The sequence below is a fragment of the Colletes latitarsis genome, chromosome 4 (assembly GCF_051014445.1).
Source record: "Colletes latitarsis isolate SP2378_abdomen chromosome 4, iyColLati1, whole genome shotgun sequence".
NCBI lineage: Eukaryota > Metazoa > Arthropoda > Insecta > Hymenoptera > Colletidae > Colletes > Colletes latitarsis.
This window is the reverse complement of record NC_135137.1, coordinates 27,509,064-27,524,779: the sequence shown is the minus strand read 5'-3', so window position 1 is coordinate 27,524,779 and position 15,716 is coordinate 27,509,064. Positions and strand designations below refer to the sequence as shown.

General features: G+C 32.8%; 1 protein-coding gene across 4 annotated transcripts in view; it reads left to right on the top strand.

Annotated features, from left to right (window-relative positions):
• The window catches only part of LOC143341138 (uncharacterized), a 230,344-nt gene that overhangs the window by 104,502 nt on the left and 110,126 nt on the right, over positions 1-15,716 (top strand). The gene's annotated exons all lie outside the window — the stretch shown is intronic.

Here is a 15,716-nt window from a genome sequence, read left to right as displayed (position 1 = left end):
ATCGGTGTGTGTCAAAGTCTGCCGTAGTCGAGGTGTTAAGGGTAAAAACAAATGCGTCATACGTCCAGACCTAACCCGGCTGTACCTAAACCAAAAATTATAAAACCGCTCCTGGCCCTCCGGGCTCATTTTCACGTTTGATTTTGTAAGTGCATCAGTGTTCAGTCTCCGAATAAACCTTAGAGTATATCCTGGTATCTTTGTCCGAGTGCTTGAACCTTTCCCAAGCAAAATCAACTTAATATTGGACGAGTCTGCAGCTTACGGCATAACAGTACGACGATACGTGATGGTGTTCGACGTTTTGGTCTGATTTGTAAGCTAAATATCGCGCCTTATATCCTAATGCAAGAAGCCAGCCGCATCCAATCAGAACCTTTTTCGTTCAAGATTGGTGCGCTGGTACTTCTTGCATTTCGCGTTCGCGAGGGTGGACTATGCGTCCCAGGTATCGGGAGAAACCCTGGCCCAACGGTCAGGACCAGGTCGCGAGGTCGCTGGAGCGGGACCTTTATGACGGTTATTTAGTTTACATTGACACTAAAACCATTTAGCGTCAATGTAAAGGCCGAATTGTTGTTGTAAGCGGAACGACATGTTTCGCGACGCAACAGTGAATCTTGGATAACTGTGAGAAACATGGGGCCAAAGTCTTGCAATGATAAAAGCTTCATTTATTCTCAGTTCTCAGTTCCATTGTCCACTTTACAAAATGCAATTTTTGAAGAACAAATCAGCTTCTTGCCTTACACGCATTAGGGTAGCTGTCCAAGCAATGGGACGTGCTCCAGAAATCGAACAATTGACAAATTCTTTTTGTCAATACAGTGAGTCTTGAATAGCTGCGAGAAATATGGGACCAAAGTCTTGCAATGATAAAAGCTTCATTTATTCTCAGTTCTCAGTTCCATTGTCCATTTTACAAAATACAATTTTTGAAGAACAAATCAGCTTCTTGCCTTACACGCCATGGAGTAGCTGTCCAAGAAATGGGACGTGTTCCAGAAATCGAATAATTGACAAATTCTTTTTCTCGATACAGTGAGTCTTGGATAACTGTGAGAAACATGGGATCAAAGTCTTGCAAAGATAAAAGCTTCATTTATTTTCAGTTCTCAGTTACATTTGTGAGTAAAATGAACAAGAAAATATTTATTAACAAAAAACAACGACACTACACGAAAGATATGGACAATTAAAACCACTGATGTAAGAGTACGATTTTTCCTTTTTGCTTTTGTCTCTCATTTTTGTACGTTTTTTATCTCACATATATTTCAATCCTCTCTGTTTCGATCCTCGATTCATACTGTACGTTAGACACAACGTTCGGTCGCTCACGCTCTCTTACAAATACAAACACTAGACCACAACTCACAAACAAAGTTCACATCCTTATCTATGACAACCGTATTATCACAACATTGTCCATTTTACAAAATGCAATTTTTGAAGGACAAATCAGCTTCTTGCCTTACACGCCATAGAGTAGCTGTCCAAGAAATGGGACGTGCTCCAGAAATCGAACAATTGACAAATTCTTTTTCTCGATACAGTGAGTCTTGGATAATTGCGAGAAACATGGGACCAAAGTCTTGCAATGATAAAAGCTTCATTTATTCTCAGTTCTCAGTTCCATTGTCCACTTTACAAAATGCAATTTTTGAAGAACAAATCAGCTTCTTGCTTGTATGACGTATTTCTTGTATACACATCAGAACATCAAATGTCGCTTGAAATTTTTAAATATAAAGATCGGTTACTGATGAAATTTTAATGGAAGATTCTAGAGACCAGAATAAGGCGAAAATCGAGAATATCAATTTCTTGTTCGAGGCTTCGTTACAAAGTTATAAAAAAATTATATTCGGTTGTGGGGGTCAATTACAAGCATTTTTCGTGAATAGACATACTCTCGAAATTCTACACACTTTCGAAAAAATAAAAATTTATAAAATGAGAACACTTTCGAGCTATAAAAAATGCCTTCGAGTGAAATTTAGATTTAGAGTGAAATTTATAATACCAAAATTTTTTCAAAAATTTTGCGATTAGTGATGAAATTAAATATCTTACAAGTTGAATACAGATCAAATGAACACAAAAATTTAATGAGTATCTTAGCAGAAATTTTACCTCTCATGTGTTACATTAAAATGAATTATAATTTAGTATTTACTCATGAACTTTTACAAGCTATTTATTTACCTGAAATGTAATTCACTGAATTTTGTTAAAAATAATTAAAAATGTGGTCCGATAGTAACATCAAATGTAATTTATTCAGGTCTACTAAACCGTACAGCGAAATTACAAAGGTAGCAAAGAGATGTTTTATAAAACTGTTTTTATAGTAATAGCGAGCTTTACTTGGGTCGATCAGTACTCCAAAGCGCCATCGTGCGGCCATAAGCGTACCACAAAAAACATATACATACACATATACATATACATATGTATATTTTTCCAATACCAATCACAAAATAATCAAAAGACATTAGAATTTTCACAATGCTATACAATTTTTTTGTTTATTATTAGCAATATTATTTCATTAACGAGCATAAAATTATTTGGCAATATATACGAATATTCTGTATTACAAATTTATTCTAATTCGAATATTTTTTTATATTTTAAAAATATAATGTATTTATTTTTATATTACAAATATAATGTGTTAATTCTTAATATTTTTAAGTTTGCAGCACAGTTCTTAATATTATTGAGCTCACAGAATAGCTCTTACTCCGGAATAAATAATTATAATAATTTTAAGAAGTATAAGAAATAAAAATTCAATAGATCATTAGATATGTTACCAAACACTAATAGTATTATTTTCTAGATTCTTCCTGAAGTATTATTCATCCAAAGTCACGATTTCACACGGAGGATGCTTGTGTAAATTACCATAGCAGAAATTTAACGAACATACAAAATTCGTAGAATTCTATTTTAGCTAATATCAACCTATCATCATTTTTATTACATAAGTATTCTCTTCCGCATTAATTTAAATTCTCAGCATCGAAGTAATAAAAGTAACGATCAATTTATGAAATATAAAATGTAATATGTAATACTCCTGTCGTTTAATTCATTTTGCATTAATTTCGCAAACTTATTCGTGAAGTTGCAATCTATTTCTCAATTTGGCGTTCTATACCAAGTATGAAATATAATATGTGCATAATATTTTTGTTGCAAGTAATGTATCGAATCGTTTAATTCATAAATTTACAATAACATAGTAAAACTATTCGCAGAATACATTCCTATTAACTCTTTCCAGTTTCGAAAACCGTTTAAATCGAATCGTCGATAATGAGAATGTGTATTAAGAAACGAAAGATAAATTCTGTTGAAACCACTGTGTACTTGGATATTCAATTCGCGTACCCGTATCTCGAAAGAAATTGAGGCAGTAACGCTTCCTAGATAACGTTGTAGCCATGGCGGGCAGTGATTCATCAATTTTAATCCGAGATTCGAACGCGTAATTCTGGATGATAAAGCCTAATGGCGGTAGTCGAGATTCAATGCTGGAAATGCACATTGTGCATTACGTAAATGCATTTGGAATATCTCTGGGAAATCAAATAAATTATTCCTTTTAAAAAATAAATGAAGTATAGATCACCTTCAAGTTCAAAAAGAAAATCTATATACGAACACATAAATATTTAAAAAAATGTACATTTCAAACAAAATTAATCGATGCAAATTATATGTAATGTAAAAGCAATTATTACTTACGCTAATATAATGAAATAAATATTCTTTATCTTCTTTCCTTTGAAAAAAAGAAAAAAAGATTGATTTTTTAAATTATACAATCATAATTGAGTAATTATTGAAAGCACACTATTATACACTTTTACATTACACATAAATTACTTTAATTTATTAATTTATAATGTATATGTTTTTTAAACATTTTTGAGTTTATATAATTACAGATTTCTTTCCGTCCGGAGATTTAATGGATATATCTTTCATTTTTTAAAAATGAAATCAAGCAATATTGCTACTGATTTTGTTAAATTCCTTTTACCCATAATTCTATTGGAATATATAAGTCATGATAACTTGTAGGATCTGTGAGCAATTTTATATAATAATAATATTTGATATATTTTGTAATTTAATAAAATATAATATCATCAATGTACAAAATTTATTTACAGACTAGTCTACTTTTGTTCTGTTTATTGTATGATCTGTGAGTAATTTTATATAGTAATAATATTTGATATATTTTGTAATTTAATAAAATATAATATCATCAATGTACAAAATTTATTTACTAATCTACTTTCGTTCTGTTTATATTAGAGAAAAATCAATTAAATACATGAAATAACATCGTTCATAAATTTGTATAGAAATTATCATAAATACTTGTGTATTTTTATAGTTTATCTTCAATTAGTTTATTCCAACCGATAACATGTTATTCTTATACAGACTCTGTACTCCCCTGCAATGAACAAAATTTTATCTCGCAAAACTTCCTATTTCAGACAGACATGCGACAGTTATTGGAAAATACATGTCAGATAATGCGACATAAGACATCTTTGGAGTATCAAAGTGTCAGGGTTATAGTAGAATAATACGTGCAACGCCTTTTACAAATAATAGATAAACTGGTAATAAGAGAATTTCATGCTATTGACGATAATCCTTTGTTCTCTCTTAATACACGACAAAGCAACTAACAAAATTGTACTTTTATTGTCCGTACAAAAATCTACATCCCACGTTAATTAATTTTTAAATGAGGTATAGAAGTAGCCACTGACAGACATTTAAACATAAATCAATTATTAACGCAATAATTCTTGTGATACACACTATTTTATAATTAGCGTTAATAAAACCGAATTAATTTCTGAACCTGTTTTTGTGCAAAATTTAATTTCTGTGATTTCAGATATGTTTATTACGTAGTCGACCTCATTTTGAACCAGAGTAGGAAAAATTTGTTATATAATTTCACATTGGAAAAAAAATCATTTTCTCTGGCGTATCAGTGAATTGTAACATTTTCACGAAATATGTCATACGTATATAAAGTTTAAGTAGAAAGTGAAACAATTTCTGAACCTTTTTTTGTGCAAAATTTAATTTCTGTGATTTCAGATATGTTTATTACGTAGTCGACCTCATTTTGAACCAGAGTAGGAAAAATTTGTTATATAATTTCACATTGGAAAAAAAATCGTTTTCTCTGGCGTATCAGTGAATTGTAATATTTTCACGAAATATGTCATACGTATATGAAGTAAAGTTTCAGTAGAAAATGAAACAATAAATGTTAAGGGGATGTACGAAAATGTCAAAATTAGGCAGGTCGGGATTTCTTCATGATTTGAATAGCTAGTGAAAATATTAGAAACCTTAATAAAGGATAATTAAGCAAAATATTTAATATTGTTCCTTTCTTGAACATTTTTTAGTTTTGTTGGTAATAGTAACTAAAATAAAATGTTTCCTTTTCGTAATTCGCAAACCACTGAAATTAATACAGGTTGTTTGGCCAACCCTGGGAAAAATTTTAATGGGGGATTCTAGAGACCAAAATAAGGCGAAAATCAAGAATACCAATTTGTTGATGGAGGCTTCGTTAAAAAGTTATTAACGTTTAAAGTTCCGCCCGTACTGAATTTTTTTCTCGAAAATGCGCAAGATTTCGGGGATATGTCTATTCACCAAAAATGATTGCAATTGACCCCCGCAACCGCAAATAATTTTTCCAAAACGATTTGAAATTTTTTTTTTGATCGAAAAATTTAGGCACCCTTGGGGCGATTTTTCTTGAACATTTGTTTTTCATTTTTAATAAATTTGTTTGACACTCTACAGAGAAGTTGTCTAATACTTTCTTGTAGGTACCCATGGGCTCTGCTTCAGAAAAAAATTTCAATGAGGCACTATCACTATTGTAGGAGTTATGACCGTTTGAAAATTGAACCAGTTTTAGGGGGTCTTTCTCACTTTACGGCATCAAAGAACAACTTTTTCAATATTGTTAGAATTTCTATATATTCTCCACTAAAATACGCGTTGTTTGCATTTTGAAACATTAAAATCGTCCAAACCATTCAGGAGTTGGGATATTTCAAAGATTCCCATGAAATTTACGGGAAGCATTTTGGCCTGAAATTATATTTTCGGTAAAGAATTTTTTTCTCAAAAGTGCGTAGGATTTCGAAGTATGTCTATTCACCAAAAATGCTTGTAATTGACCTCTGTAACTAAATATAATTTTTTAAGTATGATTTGAAAATTTTTAGTTTCGTCTAAAAATTTCAGAACCTATTCGAATTTTTTTCTCGAAAGTGGGTAGGATTTCAGGGGTATGTGTATTCACCGAAAATGATTGTAATTGAGCCCCGCAATCAAAAATAATTTTTCCAAAACGATTTGAAACTTTTTTTTCCGTCGAAAAATTTTACACGTTCTCGAATTTTTTTCTCGAAAGTGAATAGGAGTTCGGAGGTATATCTATTCACCAAAAATTATTGTAATTAACCCCCGCAACCGAAAATAATTTTTCCAGAACGATTTGAAATTTTTTAATTTAATTATTAATAACTTTTTAACGAAGCCTCCATCAACAAATTAGTATTCTTGATTTTCGTCTTATTTTGACCTCTAGAATCCCTCATTAAAATTTTTCCCAGGGGTCGCCGAACACCCTGTATATTGTGTGTAATTAATAAATTGCATATACATCAAGTTTTGACATTACTCTCGATATACGGTAGAACATTAATTATCGGAGTACGAAATAAGACATATTATGCCATCAGTCTCACAAAGCGCTATAGTAACGCTGTTTACACTTTGACGTCTGTATGCGTCATACGTACAACAATCTTGTTAAGTTCTATGATATATTACGCCTACAATTTAAGTGTTCCAGTTTAGCGTCTCGTAAGTAACAGGCACGGCATGCAGATCCTATGAATAACAGAATAAAAAGAGCGTTGCTGGAGTTGGAAGCAAAGTTAAATACTGTTAACCCTAATCCTGCTGGGATGTAACTTCGGATCACGTACCAGGTTTGAGTAACTGTCGGGTCTGTAAGTAAATTTACAAAGTAATGACATTTTACGTATTTTATAACTTAATCGTACACAAAATGGCATTAGTGTATAAATATACTTGCAAACTACATTTCCTTAACCTTGGTAAGTAAACTAAATCATATTCCAATACGTTTAACACCTGGTATTGCTTATTACTTAATAAAAAAGTCTTCGTTTATTTCAAGAATTTAATTAATTTTTAAAAAAGATTTATTCCAATAGTGGATATTCAAAAATTATTTTATTTCCTGTTTTCCTTCATATTAGACCGGATAATCGATGTTTTACTGTGCAAGTAACACGTTGCTGAAGATATTTACAGAATAAGCGCGGGAAGTATTCTTCGAGACAACTCTTGTTTCTCCGTAGAAATAATCTTGTCGTCTCATATTTAAATACCGCGCGCCGGAAATGAAATCCCGAAACTTTTAATCGCCTGTCGAAAACAGGTCCTCAGACTGCAAAATGATGAAGGACTTATGAAGATAACCATAAACCGGAGGACAATTTCTTTTTTAATAGTTATAAGTAGGTAGGATCTTGTATCGCCTTGATTCATGAAATATCAACTTGATCTCTTGAGTGATCATTTAGAAAATTCAGTTTTAATTGATAGTAGACACGAAGAATCTGTGGATTTTCATTCTTTGTTTCAGCCATCTTGTATTTTCAGCTTTATAAAAGAGATCAAATTGTTTGGCAGCAATTATACACAATAAAAAAATCTTCTTGATTCTTTTATTCTATATGACTTAAACAAAAGTTATCTTGCTAATCTTGGTCATAAGTTTATTAATTTCATAATGCATTAGTTTATTAATGCATTAATACGTTAATCGTCAGTCCAAACCCCTTAAATTGTCCACGGAAACGAAACTTTGGTTTTAGACAATTAAAAACTGCCACAATTTGTCATAGAACTTATTTATACAGCATCATTAATATTCAAGAGTCCTATTTAGATTTATTTTCTTCACCATCTAATCTTGAGAATTCATTATTTCAGCTCCTTAGTGAAAAATCGTGTCACCCATATACAGGGTGTTCAGCCAACCCTGGAAAACATTTTAATGGGAGATTCTAGAGGCCAAAATAAGACGAAAATCAAGGATAATAATTTGTTGATTGTGGCTTCCTTAAAAAGTTATAGTAACATTTTCGACCACACAGTATATTTTCGGTAAAGAATTTTTTTCTCGAAAGTACGTAGGATTTCGGGGGTATGTGTATTGACCAAAAATGATTGTAATAGACACTTGCAAACAAAAATAATTGTTTTAGAACGATTTCAAATTTTTTAATTTCGCCGAAAAATTTCAGCACCTTTTCGAATTTTTTTCTCGGAAATGGGCAGGATTGTGAAGATATATCTAATAACCGAAAATGATTGTAATTGAACCCCGCAATCGAAAATAATTTTTCCAGAACGATTTGAAAATTTTTTTTTCGCCGAAAAATTTAGTCACCTGCTCCCTGTCGATTTTTCTTAAAAATTCGTTTTTGATTTTTAGAAATTTCGTTTGACGCTGTACAGAAAAGTTGTCTAATACTTTTTTGTACGTACCTATAAGCTCTACTTCAGAAAAAAGTTTCATTGAAATATATTCACTGTTGTAGGAATTATGACTGTTTGAAAATTGGACCATTTTTATTGGGTATTTCTCATTTTGCGAGATCAAGGATCAACTTTTCGAATATTTTTGCAATTTCTACATATTCTTCACCAAAATACGCGTTGTTTGCTTTCTGAAACATTAAAATCGTCCAATCCGTTCAGGAGTTATGACATTTTAAAGATTCGCATGAAATTTCAGGGAACCATTTCTAGCCTCACATTAGATTTTCGATAAAAAATTTTTTAATAGAAAGTGGGTAGGATTTCGGGGGTATGTCTGTTGACCAAAAATGCTTGCAATTGACCCCTACAACAAAAACAATTGTTTTAGAACGATTTGAAATTTTAATTATCTACCAAACCCTTGTCGATTTTTCTTAAAACTTAATTTTTCATTTTTAATAAATTTGTTTGACGTCCTACGGAAATTTTGTTTAGTACTTTTTTATAGGTATCCATAAGCTCTACTTTTATACTAAATTTCATTGAGATATGTTCACTATTGTAGAAGTTACGGCCGTTTGAAAATTGGACCACTTTTATCGGGTTTTTCTCATTTTTAAATGTTAAAGAACAACTTTTCCGACATTGTTAGAATTTCCATATATTCTTCATCAAAATACGCGTTGTTTGCCTTTTGAAACATTAAAATCCTCCAATCCGTCCAGAAGTTATGATAGTTTAAACATTTGCATGAAATTTCGAGGTAGCATTCTTGCCAGAAATTGTATTTTCGGCAAAGAATTTTTTTCTTGAAAATGCGCAGCATTTCGGGGATATGTGTATTGACCAAAAATGATTGTAATTGACCCCCGCAACCGAAAATAATTTTTCCGTGAATGATTTGAAATTTATAAATTTAATTTTTTAATAACTTTTTAACAGAGCCTCAGTCAAGAAATTGATATTCTTGATTTTCGTCTTATTTTGGCCTCTAGAGTTTCCCATTTAAATTTTTCCCAGGAATGGCCGAACACCCTATATGTGTTCAAGTTTCTTCTAACTTGGTAATACATAAAGAAATATAAGTGTCACGCAATTGGATTGTATCTCGAATATATTAAGAGATAAAAGAAAAATTGTAGAGATTAAAATAAAATGGTATAGTAATGTCTATCAATTGTTTTATACTGATGCCTGGAGATCGAACCACTGGGTATGACCAGTCCCAATTGTGTGACGCAACTTGCACGCGTAAAAAATTTGAAATTGGCACGTTTGATAGATTGTTAAAAGAGAAATTCAAATATCAGGCAACTTTTAGGCTTCGAAACCAGACAGACCCCTTAAGGCGCGGCTCGGAGCCGAAAAATTTACTTTTAAAAATACACTCGAGACGCGGCAGGAAACCGAAGTCCTCCGTTCACGTACGTCGGTGTCGAAACCGGAAAAGGAGCCGAGCAAGTACAAATATTTGCATTCGCGTCGAATCGAATAGATTGTCGGCCATTATGTTAATATAGACGAGCTTCGAAGAGGAATCAGAAATTTCGTAACGCTTGTAATTTTCCGCGACGATGATACAACAAAGTTTCTGCAGAGAGGAAATCGATCGAAGATCGTTGTATGAATAGAATCTGGTAACAATGGCGTCTTGTGTAACGCGTAAATGTTGCATAGAAACGTAAAATGCTTACGTAGGAAGCAGTTTAGCATCGTTTTTAAGAATTACTGAATCGTTTGTTTAATCTGTCGGTTAAGTATGACGAATCATCTCGTTTATGCTTTTCGATATTTTTTGATAAGCTACTGGTGACACTTTCCTCGTTAATCAGATCATACTAAATTCTTTTAACTAAAATATACTTTTTCTGCTATGTTTTCTGTACTGGTAGGGAAAGAATATTTATTACGATGAATGGAAGAAAATTGTAAGTTTATGTATAAAAAATGTGTGTAAATAATTGTCTTATATGACTGTCCAAATCATGTGACACGCTGAAATAAATGTTACCATTTTGTATGTCGTTGTTTGCAACCTCGCTTCTTGTTTTCACATTATATTAATTAAATGATCCTTCCATAAATAAGGAAATCAATAATAATTATTTGCCTTGGACAGAAATACAGACTAATATTATTCGCTGTTTGCAACCTCGCTTCTTGTTTTCACATTATATTAATTAAACGATCCCTCTTGTAGTAAATGATCCTTCCATAAATAAGGAAATCAATAATAATTATTTGCCTTGGACAGAAATACAGACTAATATCATTCGTGACATGGTGTAATGGTATAATTTTTTATGCGTTACCCATAACCATGTTAATTCTTTTAATCCCTAATGGGGCAATGAGTCCCGTGAAATCTTTTTATTATACTTGGGACTTTTTCATCCTGAATTATAATTTCCGTTATTCGTACCAACCAAAAAGAATCTCAGTCGACGAGTGAAAGGTTGATAAAAACAGGAAAAAAAGGAGGAAATCAGAAAAGAAAATGAAGTGGCTCTCCAAAACTTTTAAAAAGAATGAAAGTTTTTTATGACCATCAATTATTGAAAAATAAAAAAACATTCTTTGAGCAATATGAAATTCCACTGTGTTTTGTTTGATTGTTTTAGTCCTCTCTAATATTCTAGGTATCAGGAAAATTTATTTTTATGAATTTTCAACTTGCTTTTTGTATTAATTTTTTGATAGACATTATATTACTTTGAAATGTAAAAATTTCTTTTATTTCTTTATCAATGCTGTATTATATCTATGAAATACCATTTCAAAATATATTTTTCCTTCAACACAGCTGAGATTTATAATCCCAGGACTTTCTCGAACATCTTGCTTAGCTTTGTAATAATAATTATTGTTTACAAAGAACACAATAAACAATTCAAATATCAGAGATTATAAAAAAAGTCACATATTTCGAATTGTAAAGGTTAAAATACACAGGATGCGAGTTTTGCTCAATGTTGATTGAGCTTGAAAAACTAAAACTAATAATATTTGGTTATGAGAGCAGATGAGTTATAGTTTTCGAGATATTTAACGTTAAAGTTATTACCAATCGTTATTTGATGAAATATTTATGACTGCGTGTGTTGAAAATGAATGTAGAAAAATTGATACGGTGGGTTCAAATCCTGGTTGAAAAATTTATTACAGGTTTTTTTTCCAATTTACTTTTTAATTGTATGTTTTAATATAATGTTCAGTTTTTGACCAATCTTAAAACACACTTTTTTAAACAATGAATTTAATTAGTTGAGAAATTTCTTACAGTATCTTTTTTTTCAATTTACTTTTTAATCGTCTACTTTAATATAACGACTGATCTTAAAATATATTTTTTGAAACAATGAATTTAATGTTTACTTTGAATATACGAAGTGAATAAACCTGAATAGATGGTAATAATGGAATAAAAGCTGTATCTCTACGGATACAAGATTTTGAATTCAACTCTATTGGAAAAGTCGCCTGATTCGCATTGATAAAACGCGAACGATTTTCTGTTATACGAAAATATTATACACACACGGTGCCTAAAATTTTGATATTCCTTCGTATATTCAAAGTAAACATTAAATTCATTGTTTCAAAAAATATATTTTAAGATGAGTCGCTATATTAAAGCAGACGATTAAAAAGTAAATTGAAAAACAAAGATTCTGTAAAAAATTTCTCAACCAGGACTCGAACCGTATCGCTTGCGACACTAGTCATATTTCATTAAATAAAGGTGGGTAATAACTCAACGTTAAATATTTCAAAAACAATAAACTATCTGCCCCCAAAACCGGGTATCATTGATTTCAGTTTTTCAAGCTCTATCACTGACAAGGAGAGTGATACTTACTGGAAGTCTAATAAAGTTTTATTTGATACAATCAATACATCCAAGTATATATTTATTACAAAATTATGAAAACGTTACGCAAAAAGAGAGAAGAAAAGCACCTTAACTTTCTGGTCATCTGTGTTTGGGAAAAAAGGAGAATATAATAAGAAAAACATTTGTCACATTGGCAGAATAAATATAAAAATAAAATACTTGGATGTATTGATTGTATCAAATGAAACTTTTATTATACTTTTAGTAAGTATAGACAATTTATTTACAATCTAGTATGCACTTTTACGTGCGATAAACTGATACAAAGTAAAAAAAAAAAACGTTTGGGAAAATGAAAAAATATTTAATCATTTAGCGGTAATCACCCCCCCCCCCCCCCCCCCCCCCAGTATAACGCGTAGAAAGTTCGGGCCACTATTCCAAGCCAGCCAGCTATTCAGTAACCAATCTGAACCAAAATCAATGTAAGGAGTAACGAACCTTTAATTGCAAATATTTAAAAAACCATTGAGAGTTTGCCCCCATAATACTATATCTTTATAAATAGGGGAACGAAATCTACCAACGTGTAATATTTGATCTAAATCAGTGATTCAAAGGCCTTGCAGTCTCCTTGTGAGCGAAATCCTGATCAAAAAGTCAACGTCAGGTCTCGAGACCTCTCCTTGTAACCTAGGAATCCACCCCCTCGTTCCATCAAACTAGCAAGGGCCATGGCCCGGAATTATCAGCCCTCCCAAGGGTTTCCCTTATCACTGAGAAAGGGTACTACCTACTTTAACTCCAAGTTAACTTAAGGATTTTACTCTTTTCTTGGATTTTCTCGGGTTCACTCGACCCATTTCTCTTTCCCCTGCCACAAGGGAAGGACACGAACTGACCTACTTAAGTTTTAATGTGCTTTTGCAGAATAACAGAAGAGTGATCCTTTTTGGTGTGTGTAGAATATTAAGTGTACTCAATATTTTTTATGATATAAATAATTAAAGTGGGACGATTATAAGTTTGTCTAACCTCTTCGACTATTCTGTGGCAATAATCGGGATTACTTATTGTTTTAGTACAGAAATATTTATTTACAGGATTTTGCACTAATTATACACGATCACTATACAGTTTGAGGCTATTACAATTTTATAATTACAGACATTTAATTTATTCCCGACTCTATTCGATTATTTGTTTCACGGCACGTGCTCGCTTCTCGAGAGTTCTCTTTATAATAAAAATGGTTCCTCTGATAATTCACACGCGCTGTCACTCTCATCGCATGTCCTGCATACTTGCGACACCTGACTCTAATTATCGCACTCAATTGTCCTAACATACTGCAGGATGTCTCGTAAAAATTAATATTAATTCAATTCATAAGTTGTGGTGTATTTTTGTGTTAAAAAAAGTATGTACCAAGTAGGAGTTTATTGACGTTGCAATACTGTAGCAATTCTCCCAATTGCCTTCACCAGAGTCGACTGACGCTCACATACCATAGTGAATCTGTAAGTCTCGCGGCCTGGACTGCACGACACTTACAAACAATTAAATCTATTGCATAATATACACAAAAACTTACGAACTAAATTAATATTAAATTTCAGGAGACGTCCTGTGAATAGATGGGATTATGCAGAACTTATAATCGTTCCACTTTAATTATTTATGTTTTAAGAAGCATTGAATATCTACATCTAATATTTTGCATACACCAAAAGGGATCGCTCTAGTCGTTCCGTAAAAGCACGTTAAAATCGAAGTCACAGTTCGAACGAACAGTTGGTGTCCTTCTGTTGAGACCCAACATAGGTAAACAGAGAAAGGTTGCAGCGACCATCGCATTTTTAGGTAATTAAGAATTTTCGCGACCAGAACATCACGTTCAAACCTCAATAAACACTACCAGCTATTTGTTTAAACATTTCAAGCCCCACCTCAAGACCATCTCAGATCCACCCTCGTAGCACAACCGACCAACCAAAATTCATACATTTTACCTTTCCACAAAACAACCTCCGTCAATCACAACCTTAACCGAATCGACAAGCGCGCAAACACACAGCCATCAATCAGAACTCAGACAGAACACAGTTAGAACTCAACCAGCACACAATCTTTGTACATTCTGTTGAGAATCTGCTGTTTTGACAACATCGCTATCTACCAATCTCCAAAGCAATAAAGATGATTGTGGTGGGGCAATCAAGGACCGCTGTTCGCATGTTTTTCATGTGACAAGTGACGATCACTCTCTCTTTCTGTAAAACGCGTAAAAGCGAATGTATCTAACACACGTTGGGCAAAACAAAGATCATTTACCACAGCCTAGTTCCACTGAATATCTAACACATTCAGTTACTGTTTTTATTAAAGTTTAAGTTGTGTTAAACAACTGTATCATCCTGCGTCGCAACACCTTCCCTTGTCAGTCTGCCACACTCTACATCGTGCCATACAGACTACCAGGGGCCCTAATGCGAAGGTTAGGCGAGTAGTCTCGATCAGAAGCGCCATGTTGACTACCGAGGTAGTCGACTGTTGGAGAACATCAACTAAACCGGAGTTTTCGACCTGTCCAAGGACAGGAAGACTCGTTCCAACCTCTTACCCCCATGCTGCACAACAGCAGTCGATAGCAAATATCGAGGGTCGTAATGTTCGAGGCGAGACCCGCGGACCACGGCTATCTACTAAGAAAGTCCTTTATAAACGCGCCGTTTCCACGTACAGGCGTGTGCATTTTACGTGCGTGCACGTGCATCCAATAAAACGATAGGGCGTAAAACCTGGCGATCGCCGGTGTTGGAAAAATCCAACGCGTGGAAGAAATCGTTTCCCTTCGGGGCGTTCCACTGATGCGGAAACGCAAACGAACAGATAAGGAAGCAATCTTGAGATTACGATAGGGTTGTTGTTGGTGCATAATAACGAGGCAATTTGTTAGATATATTTTTTTTAACCAGGGGAATCTGGAATGCTCGGTAGTCTGCATTCTTGAATTCAAACGTTCCGCATGATTTTCTATGTAATGGTATTTTCGGCTTGAAATCCTTTTATTCTCAAAATTTGAAAATCTCGTGTGAAACTTATCGGAAGAATAAACGTATTAGCAGACTACAAATTATGAACGAACGTGTTTCATTACTTGACAGAGGGTTTGACTAGTAAAAGTAAGTTTTAAAATAAAAAGGCTTCTCGAGCTCCATTG